Source organism: Triticum dicoccoides, chromosome 6A (assembly GCF_002162155.2).
Source record: "Triticum dicoccoides isolate Atlit2015 ecotype Zavitan chromosome 6A, WEW_v2.0, whole genome shotgun sequence".
In the NCBI taxonomy this organism is placed as follows: domain Eukaryota; kingdom Viridiplantae; phylum Streptophyta; class Magnoliopsida; order Poales; family Poaceae; genus Triticum; species Triticum dicoccoides.
Window position 1 is genome coordinate 11,286,719 of NC_041390.1, and position 13,835 is coordinate 11,300,553.

A 13,835-nucleotide genomic window follows, 5' to 3' on the forward strand; every position below is an offset into this window, starting at 1 on the left:
TTCTGACCTAAAAAATATACATCCTTGTTCTACACCGAACAAACAAATTTAGCAAATGCTGGCAGAAATCTCATTTTATTGCAGGGCAGGAAAGCATTAACCTCTCTCTTCTGAGAAGGTGCGTGCTACTCCATGCAGAAAGGCTATCAGACATTAAGAACCTCGGACATGGATTTACAACCAGACTGAAACTGTTGCACACAGAAAATCATCATTTATTCTCACAAATTACAGTCAGTCGATAGTGTCAATTCATACCATAGCAAAGAACACACGTTGTAATTTAAGCTGACAACAGAATCAGTCCATGGCCGACTATTTGTACCACAACAAGCAAAGACTACCACACCAAACAGAGAAGGAGCACTACGGCAGCAACATGAGCACTTGGGAGCTCATGAAACATGATAGGAAGTTCCAAACGTTTTTATTTCTCATTTGCTCAAAAGCTTGTACAACGTCTAAGCAACTAGATGATGGATCGAGCAACTATGATCAAACCAAACCAAATCAAATCAAATGCACCAAGAAGCAGTCAATGATTACGTGGAGAATCTGCAGATAAACTAATCACACAGGACACAGGGGCAGCAACGCACACGGCAGGAAAGCTTCTGTTCTGTAGATGTGCATGATCGGCATATGGATGCAGGTTGAGGGGAACTGAAGACCAGTTCATGGAAATGGCAGATTACCTGCAGCATAATAAACCGATATTGGTAACTACTTATACTAGCATTACCTACAGTGATAAGTTGTTTTTCGTTTTATGAAAATAATAATAACTTGGTTTTTCTTTGTGGCCTCGTTTTTAGGGGAGGGGGGACCCTTTTCTTTCAAAAATAATATTAATAACTTGGTTTCAGCATAAAAAAAAATTTGTTCGCATTTGAGTAGGGACAGATTCTTTTTTCCATATGATCTTGAAAGGCTGGGTTCTACTATCATCATGATAACATAACAAATGTTACCGGTATATCCAGGTGCTAACAACAAAAGGAAAGATAATCAGAGTTGGGAGAGATGGAGGTATACATATAGCTCACCCGAGTACACTGCGTCTCGGCAGCTGAGCCTTGTAGTACAACGGGTGACTTGACTCGTAGTGGGAAGGGTGGTGGTTCTCCACGCCGCCCCACTCCAGGTTGTCCCACCATTCCTTCTCGCAGTACACCTTGGGGGCCTTGGTGTTGTCTCCGACAGTCGGCAGACGCCTAAGGCTCCAGCAGCCCCTGATGTTGATGGCCTCGAGGTTAGGGGAAGACATCCTACACCCACAGATGCTCTGCAGCTTGGGGAGCTCACACAGGTGGATGTACTTCAGCTTGGGAAATTCTATAATTTTATCCTGCTCTTGAAGCTCGGGTCCCAATGGGAATACCTCTCTGAGATCACCACATTGCACTATCTCGAGGGTCTCCAGTGCACCCAAGGTGACCGAAGGTGTGGCCAAGACGAGCACACGTATGAGCCTGGGGCAGTAATCTAGGTGCAAGAATACCAGACTTTCAAAGTTACCAGAGTGTTTAATGTGCGTTGTGGCCATTGTCCAGTCCCAGTCCCGGATATAGCGTGCTGTCAGGAGCTGGGACGCCCAGAATGTCTCCAGACTCTGGAAGCCTGTGGAAACATTATCAGAGAACATACCTTGGCCGGCCATGGGAATAGTGAAGACCGCGTGTAACTTGGGGCACCTCTCCACTCGGCACCATATTAGACGGATCCATTCTGATCTTTGGGGAGGTGCAAGGACACTGGTGATGGAAGGGTTATCATACACATGCAACGATGAAACCCCGTTGCATATAAAATCAGGCAATAATAAGGCACTGGTATTCGCATCCTCCAAAAGTATTTCCCGATAAATCAAGAAGCTCCAACATCTCCATCTCTGAGAACACATCGTTGTTAAAGCAGCACGTGGACTTTCTTACACGGAGCTTGCGAATGTTGCGCAGCCGTTCCCGTAAATGGCTCATGTCCCAGTTATTGGCTCCCATCACGATTAGCTCTCTGAGCTGGGTCATGAGATCCATCATCCGTGCTGACAATATCTGATCCCAATCTGTGTAGTGCAGGTCAAGCACCCACAAGCTTTGGAAGCATTCCCATAACATCGTGGTGCTGCTGTCCAACTCCTTGTCTGAATTTGTGTCGTAATGATGTGCATTGCTTGTTCTTGTTCAGAGGTCTTGGCAGTGCAGAAGTGACAGGAATCTCAGGCTATGGCAACAGAGGAATGGAGGCGATGAGAAGCTAAAGGTACACCTCGAGAGCTTGAGCACGCCGAGCAGGTGTGAGTGCTGAAACATGTCGTCAGGCATAACTCCAGAAGAGCTCAGCTCAAATCCACACGTTGATGTGGAAATCCAGTACTGCATATGCTCAGTAGAGCTTGCCAAGTGAGAAGAAGGCATTATTGTTGACTCACCGGTATTATGCCGATTGTCAACGTCCAACAGACGCACCTCATGCTGCAGAACATCGCCAACTTGCCATGCTTTTGTCAATGTTGATAGAACTGTGGATCGTATAGGCTTAGGGATTAGCAGTAGTTCTACCTTCTTGAGCTCTTGGTGCCGGCCATGGTGCCGGTGATGGCAGAGAGTAGTGGGGTGGATGCGGCTGAGATGTATGGGCAGTGGTGGCGGCGGAGCTTCCCATCGCTTCAGTGCCTCCCTCTGGATCGGATAGGGTTAGGAGTAGGGAACAGTGGCGGTGACGAACCTCGTACCCTATGCCCCTGGTCCCCACCTCCTCTTTATAGCACTGCGTGATAGGGGGCCACCAGTCTTGCTTGGGCTGGACGCCCCCGATTAGGGCGTGGGTCAAGGGCCCAATGAGCCGTTGGGCCCATTGGTGAAGAGATCAACCTAACATTCTCCCCTTGATCTCATCATATACTTTTAACTTTTATACTTTGGAATAACTCTTTTCAAAGTACTAGTTCCATCACAGATTTGCATGTAGAGCATGTCTCATCATCACGGTTCATTTTCGATAGAATCAACACCTACAACACACTCCTCTGTTTTGAAACAGATTCTTTAACCTTGGGCCCTTTTATTGTCCGGAAATATTAGACTATACCATAAAACCCATGTCGACTGTGTGTTCTCCGAACACACTGGACGGTAAGCCTTTAATAAGCAGATCTGCAAATACTTGTCTGTTGCTTTCATGCTCCAAGCATTTCAACATAATTCCAGACTTTCTCCTTAACAACGTATAACTTTGTGTCAATGTGTTTGGCACCAACACTTGACTCGTTGTCATAGGAGCGAAAGACTTAAAATAGTTATCGCTGTTGGCAACCATTATCAATTCCGGGTACAGGTCTCCTTAACCATTTTGCCTGTCCCTCAGCCTCATATCAAGCTATAAAATATCTTTGCATCACATTGATGATAATTGTTTCATTCTTTGGAGCTTTTCCACACAAAAACCTCCAAGTATGAAAGTTAGCGACAATTGTGGATTTCGCTATACATTTCACAAGTCATGTCTTTGTACTCACAATCTTTTGAGAGCATTTATTTCTTTCAGCATGAGGCCGATATCTTTGACTCCATTCCAGTGATCTATATATGGACTGGACATTGCCAAAACAACCCGGATATGTGAACTGTGTCAGGGCAATATATTGAGCTTCCAACAGCTAAAGCATATGGTACCATATCCGTTTCAATCTTTTCTCGTCAACTTTTGGAACACCATAGTTTCCACTTCCATTACCCTTGACTGTAAGAACAGGCGTAGGTTTTCTCGCATGCATACTTTAGAGACCTTTCTTAGCATGTCCATTGGACATCCCTAATACCCCCTTTTATTCTTTTCTTCGTGAATCTCGATACTTATAACGAGAGACACTCTACCGAGAACATTCTTTTGAACTTTGAGGACAAGAACTTCTTTTCTCCTCCTGCAGTAGGTTGACATCACCACTAGCAAGTAGGATGTCATCCACATGCACATGATTAGGAAATGAATTTCCCATTCTATAACTTTGCACGAATACAATTGTCCTCTCATTTTCTTTAACCCAAAACAACATTTGATTGCTTTAGTCCATAAAAGACTTCTTCAGGCAGTATCCCCTGTGTTCTTTACTTTTTCATCTGATATAACTCAGATCATGATGTGCTACCAACACTCATTGTAATCTATTCTGTGCAAAACGCGCAAAAACCTTTCGATTTAAGTCGTGTTTTACACATTTACATATATCCTTTGGAGTCACATTGACCTTGTAGACCCTTTAAACCTACTGTTTATGCTCCATTGGAAATTACTTATGAGTCCCAAAGATCGTTGGGATTCACCAATTTTATTTCATCTCACATAGTCTCTTATCATTTAGATAAGCAGACACTTCTCAAAGCTCGAATGAGCGCTTTAAATGAGGTGGGATCAACCTCTGTTTGAATTTCACTAACATAAACTTTATAGTAATCGGAAGTATCTGATTTTCTCATTCCTTGAGACCATCAGTGTCTCAGGTACTGGCACTTCTTTCATATGGGGATGTTGTTGCTCTGTCATTTCAAGAGGCAAACTAATTCTATAGTCTTTCATTTCCAAGAGGCAATAGGTTTTACATGGACCTGTATCATAAGATCCATGTTTACTCAGTCATCCTTTATAGAGCTAACAACATGTGTTGTATAGGTCATACAACATGCTCCCCCCAGATTACTCCATCTTCACTAAAAATGACGTATCTTTAAACTTTATAATTTGAGTTTATTCTGTTAAAACTTTCTTCTTTATGGCACTTTAAGCACCGTCTTAGTGTTCCTTACTCTGCTTTTGGAATTGTAAAAAATCCAGAAATACAACTATTTCATTTCTTTAGGGGTATTAGTATGACCGTCGTACTCCCCCAGACGATCACATTCTTCATCACATTATCTAAAGTATAGGGGAGTTTCATCATTCTTAATTTATCTCATATATCTTTCTCCCCCTCGAAATGTGGCAAGAACTTTTCTGCCACAATTTCGAAAAACCATTCATAACTCTTGTGAATGAGGAAACTTCGATTATCTACTTCATTTATCTGGAGTACTTTTTTCTCATTCCATTTCAGAAACTCAACAAAGTTCTTTATCATTAGTACTTTTGCAAGTCACACTTGCATAGCATTCTTATCTTTAGGTTCGTCTGTAACTTTTATTCTCTTTGGATTTATTGAGTGCATAATGACCGTTACACATAAGATGTACGGTTGATACTAGGAAAGCATAATAGCTACTCCATACTTTTCTCCCAGAGTGGGACACATTAAAAGCACATGAGTCATCATGTCTTTCTCCTTTCATACAGGATAAGTCTGAGAAAATTTCTGCTGCCATCCGGGTTACGCAGGGATTTTCCCAGACTTATCCTGCCATGCGGGTTTTATCATAATCATCTTTTTCCTCCATGCGGGTAATTCCCTATAAGAGACATAAATGCCAGAATTGGCTCTTTTGACTGCATATTCAGTCATCAAATTTATAAATAAATCCGAATGCTCTTTGACACACATGCTTGATCCGACGTTGGTCAAATTAAACACGCATGTTGCTTGTTTTATCTCAAATCATGGAGAGTACATGAAAGACATTCGTCAACCAAGACTCTCAATGATCTATCTCTTTTCTTTTGAAACCATTCTTTAGAGAGAACATACTATCTCACGTTATGACCTTTCTTGGTCATCTTTCGGGTCACAAGTACCCAACCATTCGCTTTCATGAATGAAAGCATGGAAACCTTTTAGTCTGAGAAAACTTAGCCAATAATCAACAATAATGAGCATAAAAATAACCCTACGTTGGTCTGGTTAAAAAATATGCACATTAAACTTTTGCAGAACTTCCTTTTTATACTCTAAATCATCGTTGTGGTAGAATTAGAATAAAACTCATTCTTCTACATTAATTCCATATCACTGCTGGGCGGAAATGGAAATAATGCATATAACTCGTAAACAATGTGATGATAGCATTTCTATTAAACAACTTTGCCCAGAAATAATAATCATCATCAACTTTATTGCAGCAGAAACAAGAAATATACATTTCTCTAGTTCAAGAGCATTTCTTTATCATTAACTGTTCTCTGAAAATTGATCACTTCGATACAAAATTTATCAGAGATTTAAGCTTTGAACATAAGACTCATAAAATTATAGTACTGTTATCAACAACGTTGGTCAGAAAATAACAATACCATATTTTGACTTACAAACATATCTTTCTTTTGTCATAGCAGAAACTATCTGCATCTGATTTCACCCACAAAGTGAAAAAACTTCTCTCAAAAAACTGTTCATCCAATTAAATTTTCCCGTTGGTTCCAATTTAATTGGAGGATAATATTTTTTCTTTGCAGCGGAAACTTTCTGAATCTATTCAGAAACAATTCTATACTCTTTTACTCTCTAAGCAATTTCAACCGACCGGTTCAAAAATGCATTGGAGAAACAACAATTTAATCTTTTACTTTAGTTCTATTAATTTTTTTTAAAGAGCACTTTAATTTATTTGCAGCGGAAAACATGAATTAAAAATTCATGAACTTTTTTATTTTCAGAAGCATTACTTCCACTTTTCTATTTTCTAAACAAAAAATTTCTCTGAATATTTTGGATAGAAAAACTGTATTTAAGTTTGCCCAAAACTGGACAGAAAATAAAAACGCGAACTGACCAAACGGCCCCCAACGCGCGCCAGCGCGCAGCCCACGGCCTGCTGGTTGAGCGACTGTGTCCTGGCGGGTGACCAAAATGGGCCTAGCCCAGCAGCCTGTTCCACCAACTGCTTTCAGCCCAAAGGGCTCACGGCAGGGCAAGGTTATCTTTCTGGACCGTTCGATTGCATCGAACGATGCAGCGATCTTCTCGCTCAAACAAAACACGGGGAGAGACCCCGACCCGAACCCTAGCCTCCATTCGACTCGATCCTGTTCCCTTCTTCGGTCTCTCAGGCAGACGGCGGATCCCCGGTCGCCTGCCCCGGTCGCCGGGCGACCCGGCCGAGCCCAGCCGCCGACGGCGAGGCTCCCCGGCGCGGAGAGCGTCTCCTTTCCTTTTCTCCTCTTAGCAACAGAGAGAGAGAGAGAGGTCCGGTCGAACCTTCCTCTGATCCCCGTCGCCGGGCCACTGTGCCGCGCCGCGCCTGGCCGCCGGCGACGGCGGCGATGGCCACCGCGCCGCGCTTTCTCTTCCTCCCCTTCTTTCTTTCTCCATCCACCACCGCCTACTGTTTAGTGAGAGAGAGAGCCGCAACGGCTCCCGCTGCTACCCTGTGCCGGCGTGCGTCTGAAGACGGCGCCCCTGCCGACCCTTTTGCCGGCGTGCGCGAGCACCCTAGGGTGTACGCACCGCCGTCAAGCGGCTCGGTGGTGGTGCCCTTTGCCCCCGAAGGGGTGGTGTTCTTCTTCCGGACGGCTCGGCTTGCCGATGCCCGTCCGGATCGAGAGGAACGGCGCGGCCTTGCGGCGGCGCTGCTTTCTCCAGTGAGGAAACTTTCTTTGCCCTGTCAATTAGGGTTCTTTGGGGAGGGGAGGAAAGATTTTCTTTTGTGTTATTTTCTACTGAAAATCCTAAACCAAACCTTGTCTGATACCATTGATAGAACCGTGGATCGTATAGGCTTAGGGATTAGCAGTAGTTCTACCTTCTCGAGCTCCTGGTGCCGGCCATGATGCCGGTGATGGCAGAGAGTAGTGGGGTGGATGCGGCTGAGATGTATGGGCAGTGGCGGCGGCGGAGCTTCCCATCGCTTCAGTGCCTCCCTCTGGATCAGATAGGGTTAGGAGTAGGGAACAGTGGCGGTGACGAACCTCGTACCCTGTGCCCCTGGTCCCCACCTCTTCTTTATAGCACTGCGCGATAGGGGCCCACCAGCCTTGCTTGGGCTGGACACCCCCGATCAGGGCGTGGGTCAAGGGCCCGATGAGCCGTTGGGCCCATTAGTAGAGAGATCAACCTAACAAATGTCGGTCAGCGCAATGATCGTGTCGCATACCCAATAGTTACTGGTGTGGGCAGGCCAGTCGTAGTCAACAATAGGAGAGCCGATGCAGCATTGTTTCAGCACATACAAGGCACACCCAACAAAAATTGTTGGATCAATGATACTGTGGCCATTCTTACTGTGAAAAGTTGCCACAGCACCCGGGATTCCCGCTTATCTAGTCCGTTCGGCCCTTTCAAGATTCGTGCGGTGGTCTGCAGTGTCAGGTTACTTAACCAGGCAAACAGTGGCGCTACAGCGGCACTCCTAGGCTGCAGCAGGCACGGTGGGTACTAGTACAGTGGCGTATGCCAGAGGGTCAGACGATTAGACATGGCATGCTTGGCAGGCCCTGCGCTGCATGCTTGCACAGTGATGAGAGTAGTATATCATGTGAACCCGGTCACCTAATGTTACTAGCTTGTAAAAGAAAATTATTACTCACATCCATTCCTGTATGAAGATCATAGGGCTAGTCAGGGAGAGTAAGTATAAGAGCAGGGCACGGTCAACTTTGTCAGTCTTTTTGACCCGTCTAATAGGGTCGCAGGCTGGCTTAGGTGCATAATAGGACTGGGCAGTAGGTGCATGTAGACTAGCCTGTATGGCGACATGCATGACAGGTCACTGTTCATGAGTGTGACTCATGCAGCAGGCTTATCCTGCATGGTCGGTTTTGTGATGCAATGTTCGTGAGAGCTCACAGCGGAGTTACTTTTTAATAATATATATACGGCGGATAATATTTGAGAAGGTATATGCTTCGGAGCGCCTCTATCCTGGCCGCATGCATTCCTCGGGATAGACGAGGTCATGGCACGGTCAAAGTTCATCTTCAGGTTTTACAGTTCATAACCTACGAAGTGGTGAACCTACAAAGTGGTAGGCCACTGCTCGCCTGACCCTGCTACATGCTACCTAGACAAAAGACACCAGGAAGCGGACAAGGACAAGAAAACTCACAAAAAGTCCCTGTATGCATGCGCGGAAGTGTTCTCTCTCTTTATCTCTCATGTCCTTGCTAGCATTTGGGTTGTGTTGCAGAGAAAGAGGGATGCCGCAGATTGGACCGCCATTAGAGGGCTGGCTACTCCCTTAAGAAAAAAGTGTGGGCTTTGAATGAGAGAGAACGTGGGGCTGAGAGAACAACTCGCTTTAAGAAACTGAAGGGAGAGAACCTGTGAGAGGAGTGAGAGAGAGAAACAGTGTCATTCTGAACTTCCTATTTTTAACTTGAGTGTGAGAGTATGAGAGAAAGCCTTTTATTTTCGTAGATAAAAGAGAGCTTGTGCAGCATATGAGAGGGTGATAAAAGAGATAGCTTGTGTGAGAGAGATTGAGCATGCATGTGACAAAGCTTTGAAGGAGAGACATGCATGGACCTCATACAATAATGCTTTTTGTGTTGGGAGATGCTGGGCACTGTGTGGAAAACAACAAAACCGCACAGGTCTACTGCCGGCCACTATTCCTGGGGAGGACCTATGAAGCAGACGTACAGAAGTACTCCTGCTAATCGAGAGTTTAAGCGCCCACAGGTTCTCCTCGCATCTCGAGACACACAACAGTGACGGATGGCCAAGATTGCAGGGCTCCGAAGCATCTGCGTGAAAAATCCACGTCCTATATACGGCTGTATTTGACCGTGATGGCTCACGGTGTCATCTGCCATATTTTTAGGTGAAACCAGGCCAGAAAAAGCAGTGCTAGACTAGGCCCAGGATTGTCTATTTTTTGTCTTTATGCATGCGCTTAATAAGGCACCAGTTCTGCTAATGCATCTGTTAGCTACAATGTGACGCACAAATCTTGAGGCACCATATTCTGAATAATGGCTCAGATAAGGGGGTGCCTAGGCACCAGGGAGCTAAAAATCCACTCTCTTCACATAGCAGCTGCATGAAACTTGTGCAGCCTCATGGTGCAGTAGATAAGACCAAAGCTCCTGCGGATCTCGTCGATCTCTTGAAGCTGAAAGAACAACATCCGTTGAGGTGCTCTTCTTCACATTGTCTATCATCTTGGGGTCAAGACGAAACCTCCCTTGAAAAGTCCACAGCATCTTGCTATTGGCATATACCAAATTTATATACATCAATCACATCATTGCTTCCATTGTGCAGAATCACAAAGAATCTGCGATTCTGTGTGGCTTGATAGATCTCTCTGACAACCCGTGCTATCACAGTTCGGGAGCCCTGGCCTAACCCATTGAAATCATCATCCTGGTCTTGTTTATCAAATATCTCCATCACCCACTCGGGAAGCTTCAGCTGCTTTGCAATTTCCCTCTGCATTGCTCTTGTGCTCTCCCACTTTGAGCAGTCGACGTGGATGATTTTCTCAAACTCCAGCCTTGTGGGTGTCGTGGTTCTAACTCTGACAGTGATGTAGGGGGGTAAGTATGGAGAGGCAAGGTCTTAGCTATGGAGAAGTTGTAAGCACGCGAGGTTTACGAGTTCAGGCCCTTCTCGGAGGAAGTAATAGCCCTACGTCTCGGAGCCCGGAGGCGGTCGACTGGATTATGCGTGTATGAATTACAGGGGTGCAAACCCTTGATACTGAGGAGGGGGTGGCTTATATAGAGTTCGCCAGCCCTCTCCTGCCCTCAGTAATGCAGGGTTTAAGGTACATTAAGGTTGGACGTTACTAATAACGCCCCTAATCAAGTGCTATGATGACCATAAAGACTATTTAATGACCGACCGTTTGCCTGCGGAGTGACTTTAGATCTCCTGGCAGTCGAGTGGTTGGCTTCGTGGTCGAGTGGTAGCTTCTTGGTCGAGTGTCTTGAACCCGTCGAGTGGGTACCTTCAAGTCGATTGAAGGATGACTTCTTCTAAGGACGTCCTTGGGCAGGGCTCTTAGGACAGGTCCGTGCCCCTACCCTAGGTACATAGCTTCATCATTAGCCCCCGAATGGATCGAGGTTAGAGTGGGGAAAGAGTTGGGGATCTTTCCGACTGGTTCTTTGGGCTACATGAGTGCCTCGTTTTGGATCAATCGTCACGGATGACGTCATCAACCTCTTTCAGTCGCCTTGATCCATTCCAGGCCTTTTGTCGAGTGAATTACCTTGCTTGTGAAGCTCCGAATGATGGTGTGAAAGGGATCTTCTGTCTGACGAATTGTTCTGCAACCCGCGGATTTCGCGGGATTTGAATTTCGGGAAGTGCGCGGGACGGGAGCGGCCGCAGTAATCGGATGTGATAAGGCGGAAGCTCCTCGATTTCTGCGCCACCTTTTTCGCCACATACTGCGCGCGCGTCTGCTGCGGGGTTTGACGGGATAGCCTGGGCCTACCAGTCAGCCACTCGGAAGCGGCCTCTTATAAGCCGCCGGCTCGGGGTTTCCAAACAGTGCGCTCTCTCCTTTCTTTCTCCCTTCGCAAGGTCCTCCGCCACCTCCGCTCTCACCTTAGCGCCGCAGGCCCGTTCAAGATTTGCCGGCGACGATGGTGAAGGACAAGACGTCCACTCTGGAGCGCGCGAAGAAGGCGGCGGCGCAGGGGAAAGGGAAGAAGTCCGCTCGAGGCGGATCTTCCTCAAGGACTGCTCTGCCCAGAGGCTGGATCCAGGGCGACTGGATGCCGTCGGTGATTCGGCAGGAAGATCTTGATGATATGGTTGAGGGAGGAGTCATTCCTCACAAAGCTGCGCGTCTCCCGGGGAGAGACGTCGAGCCCCAACCTCGGGATGGTGAGTGTGTCCTCCTCACCACCCATATCGATCGCGGGTTTTCTCTACCTCCTCATCCTTTTTCCGGAGCTTTCTGAACTTCTTCGGAGCGCAGCTCCACCACTTCACTCCCAATTCTATCGTGTATCTTGACGCTTTCATTTCCTTGTGTGAGGGTTTCTTGGGTTGCCGCCCCCATTGGGGACTCTTTAAGCACATCTTCACTTGCCGCTCCCAATCGGTCAAGAAGGCCAAGTCGAGTGACGAAAGGACGCAGGTGATCCAGCTGTGCGGGGGCCTGGCGATCCAGACGAGGGGAAAAAGTTCTTCTCCATCTATCACTTTCCCAGAGTCGGTCCGTGGTTGGCAGGCGACCTGGTTTTACTGTAAAGACCAGGCGACCCCAGGATAGTCGACTGGGCTTCCCCCTTTCTCTCTTGACCGAGCTCAAAAACCTGCTTCTCTGAAAGTGACGCCGGAAGAAAAGGCCCAAGTCAAAGTGCTGGTTGGTCGAGTGGTTCAGCTTGTCCGCGATTGCGTGACTGGCATGGACTTGCTGGAGGTCTTCCTTTGGAGGCGCATCCAACCTCTCCAGGCTCGTGACCACCCGATGTGGCTGTACTCGGGTCTCGAAGACACCACTCGGATCCACCCGGAGGAGGTCACTGATGAGATGTTGGAGGGGTGGCTGTCGAGCATCACAGGAAACAAAGACAACCCCCGAGGAGCCCGGAGGGTTCCTCCACTCGACAACACATACGAAGTGGACCAGGTCTGACTTTATGCTCCCGACTGAAATCTTGTTTTCTTCATTGGTCTTCTTTGAATTGGTCGATTGACTTTTGTCTTGTCTGTTGTTTTCCAGGCAACTACTGAGATGTACTCGACGCCCAACGGGGCACATGAGCCAACTGAGGAAGGGGAGGCGAGCGGAGGTGAGAGTGGAGACGAACAAGGCGAGTGGGAATCCGATGGCGAAGGAGAGGGAGACGACGACGTCGACTCCAGCGAAGAGGAGGAGGAGGAGGTTGAACCCCCCCGCTCGGAGAGGCGATCCAAGCTTACACACGATCCAGCGCGGGAACGTGGTAAGGCGACTGCTCCCGTTGGGCAGTCGTCGAAACGCCCTCGGACCTCTTCTCCTACGCCGACCGAAAAGGCTCCCAAGCACCCACGCGCGACGCCGTCCAAGCCGCCCAAGGCTCTGCCCAAGATGAAGATGACTGTCCCCACCATTTCTGGGTAATAATAAAACTTGTTTTCCTTTGTCGACCGTGGACAGATCCTTGGTCGATTCATTGAGCCAACTGACTGACTTTCGAGATTTGCAGTGCTGCTACTTCTGAGCTCTCCGCCAAGGACGACGATCAAGAGATGGAGGATGCTGTTACCTCCAACCCTGGTACGATTACTGATGTTCTGCCTTGAGTCGACTGGACATTTATTGCAACTCTGGTCGATTGAATTTTTCCTTGTAGCTCCTCCTCATGTTATCAACCTCCCGGATGACGACGACGTGCCGCTGAGAGTGAGGCGGAACAGGAGAGCGTCGGCTGGCGAGACCCCCCCAATCTGCTCCGGCGTCTGAGGCCGTAGCTCGGGATGGTGGTGACACCACTCGGGCTTCTGTGACTTTTGTTGTTCCTTTGACGAGCGTGCAGCCCTCGACGTCAACTGCGGATCCGCCTTCGCTCTTTGCCACACACCACGTCCCTGAGGACCAAGTGGATGCAGCTAAGGAAGTTGTACGCCAGGCAGGGATCATGATGGAGCAGGTCAAGGTGGTTCAAGAAGCCAGCCAAGCAGCTTATGACGCGAGTTCAGCTCTTTAGAGTAACGTCCAGGTCAGTCGATTCACTGTTTGTTCTGTTAGGGTATGATGTCTGAAGAATCTCTTTTCTGAAGATCTTTAAATCTGTACACCCACTGGGTGTGTCTGTTAAGTCTTGGACGAGTGGGGGCACGCTTAGTGCACCCACTGGGTGTAGTCCCCGAGACTACGGTGGACTGCTGGCAGTCGACTGTAGTCTTTATATTGTGTTGCAGTAGTTGTACTTCTTCACTCGGTCTGGTCAGGCCATGTCGAGTGAAACTGTATCCGGTCGACTGCGAGCAGTCGATTTTTTTTACAAAACCAGTGGGGGCACGCTGAGTG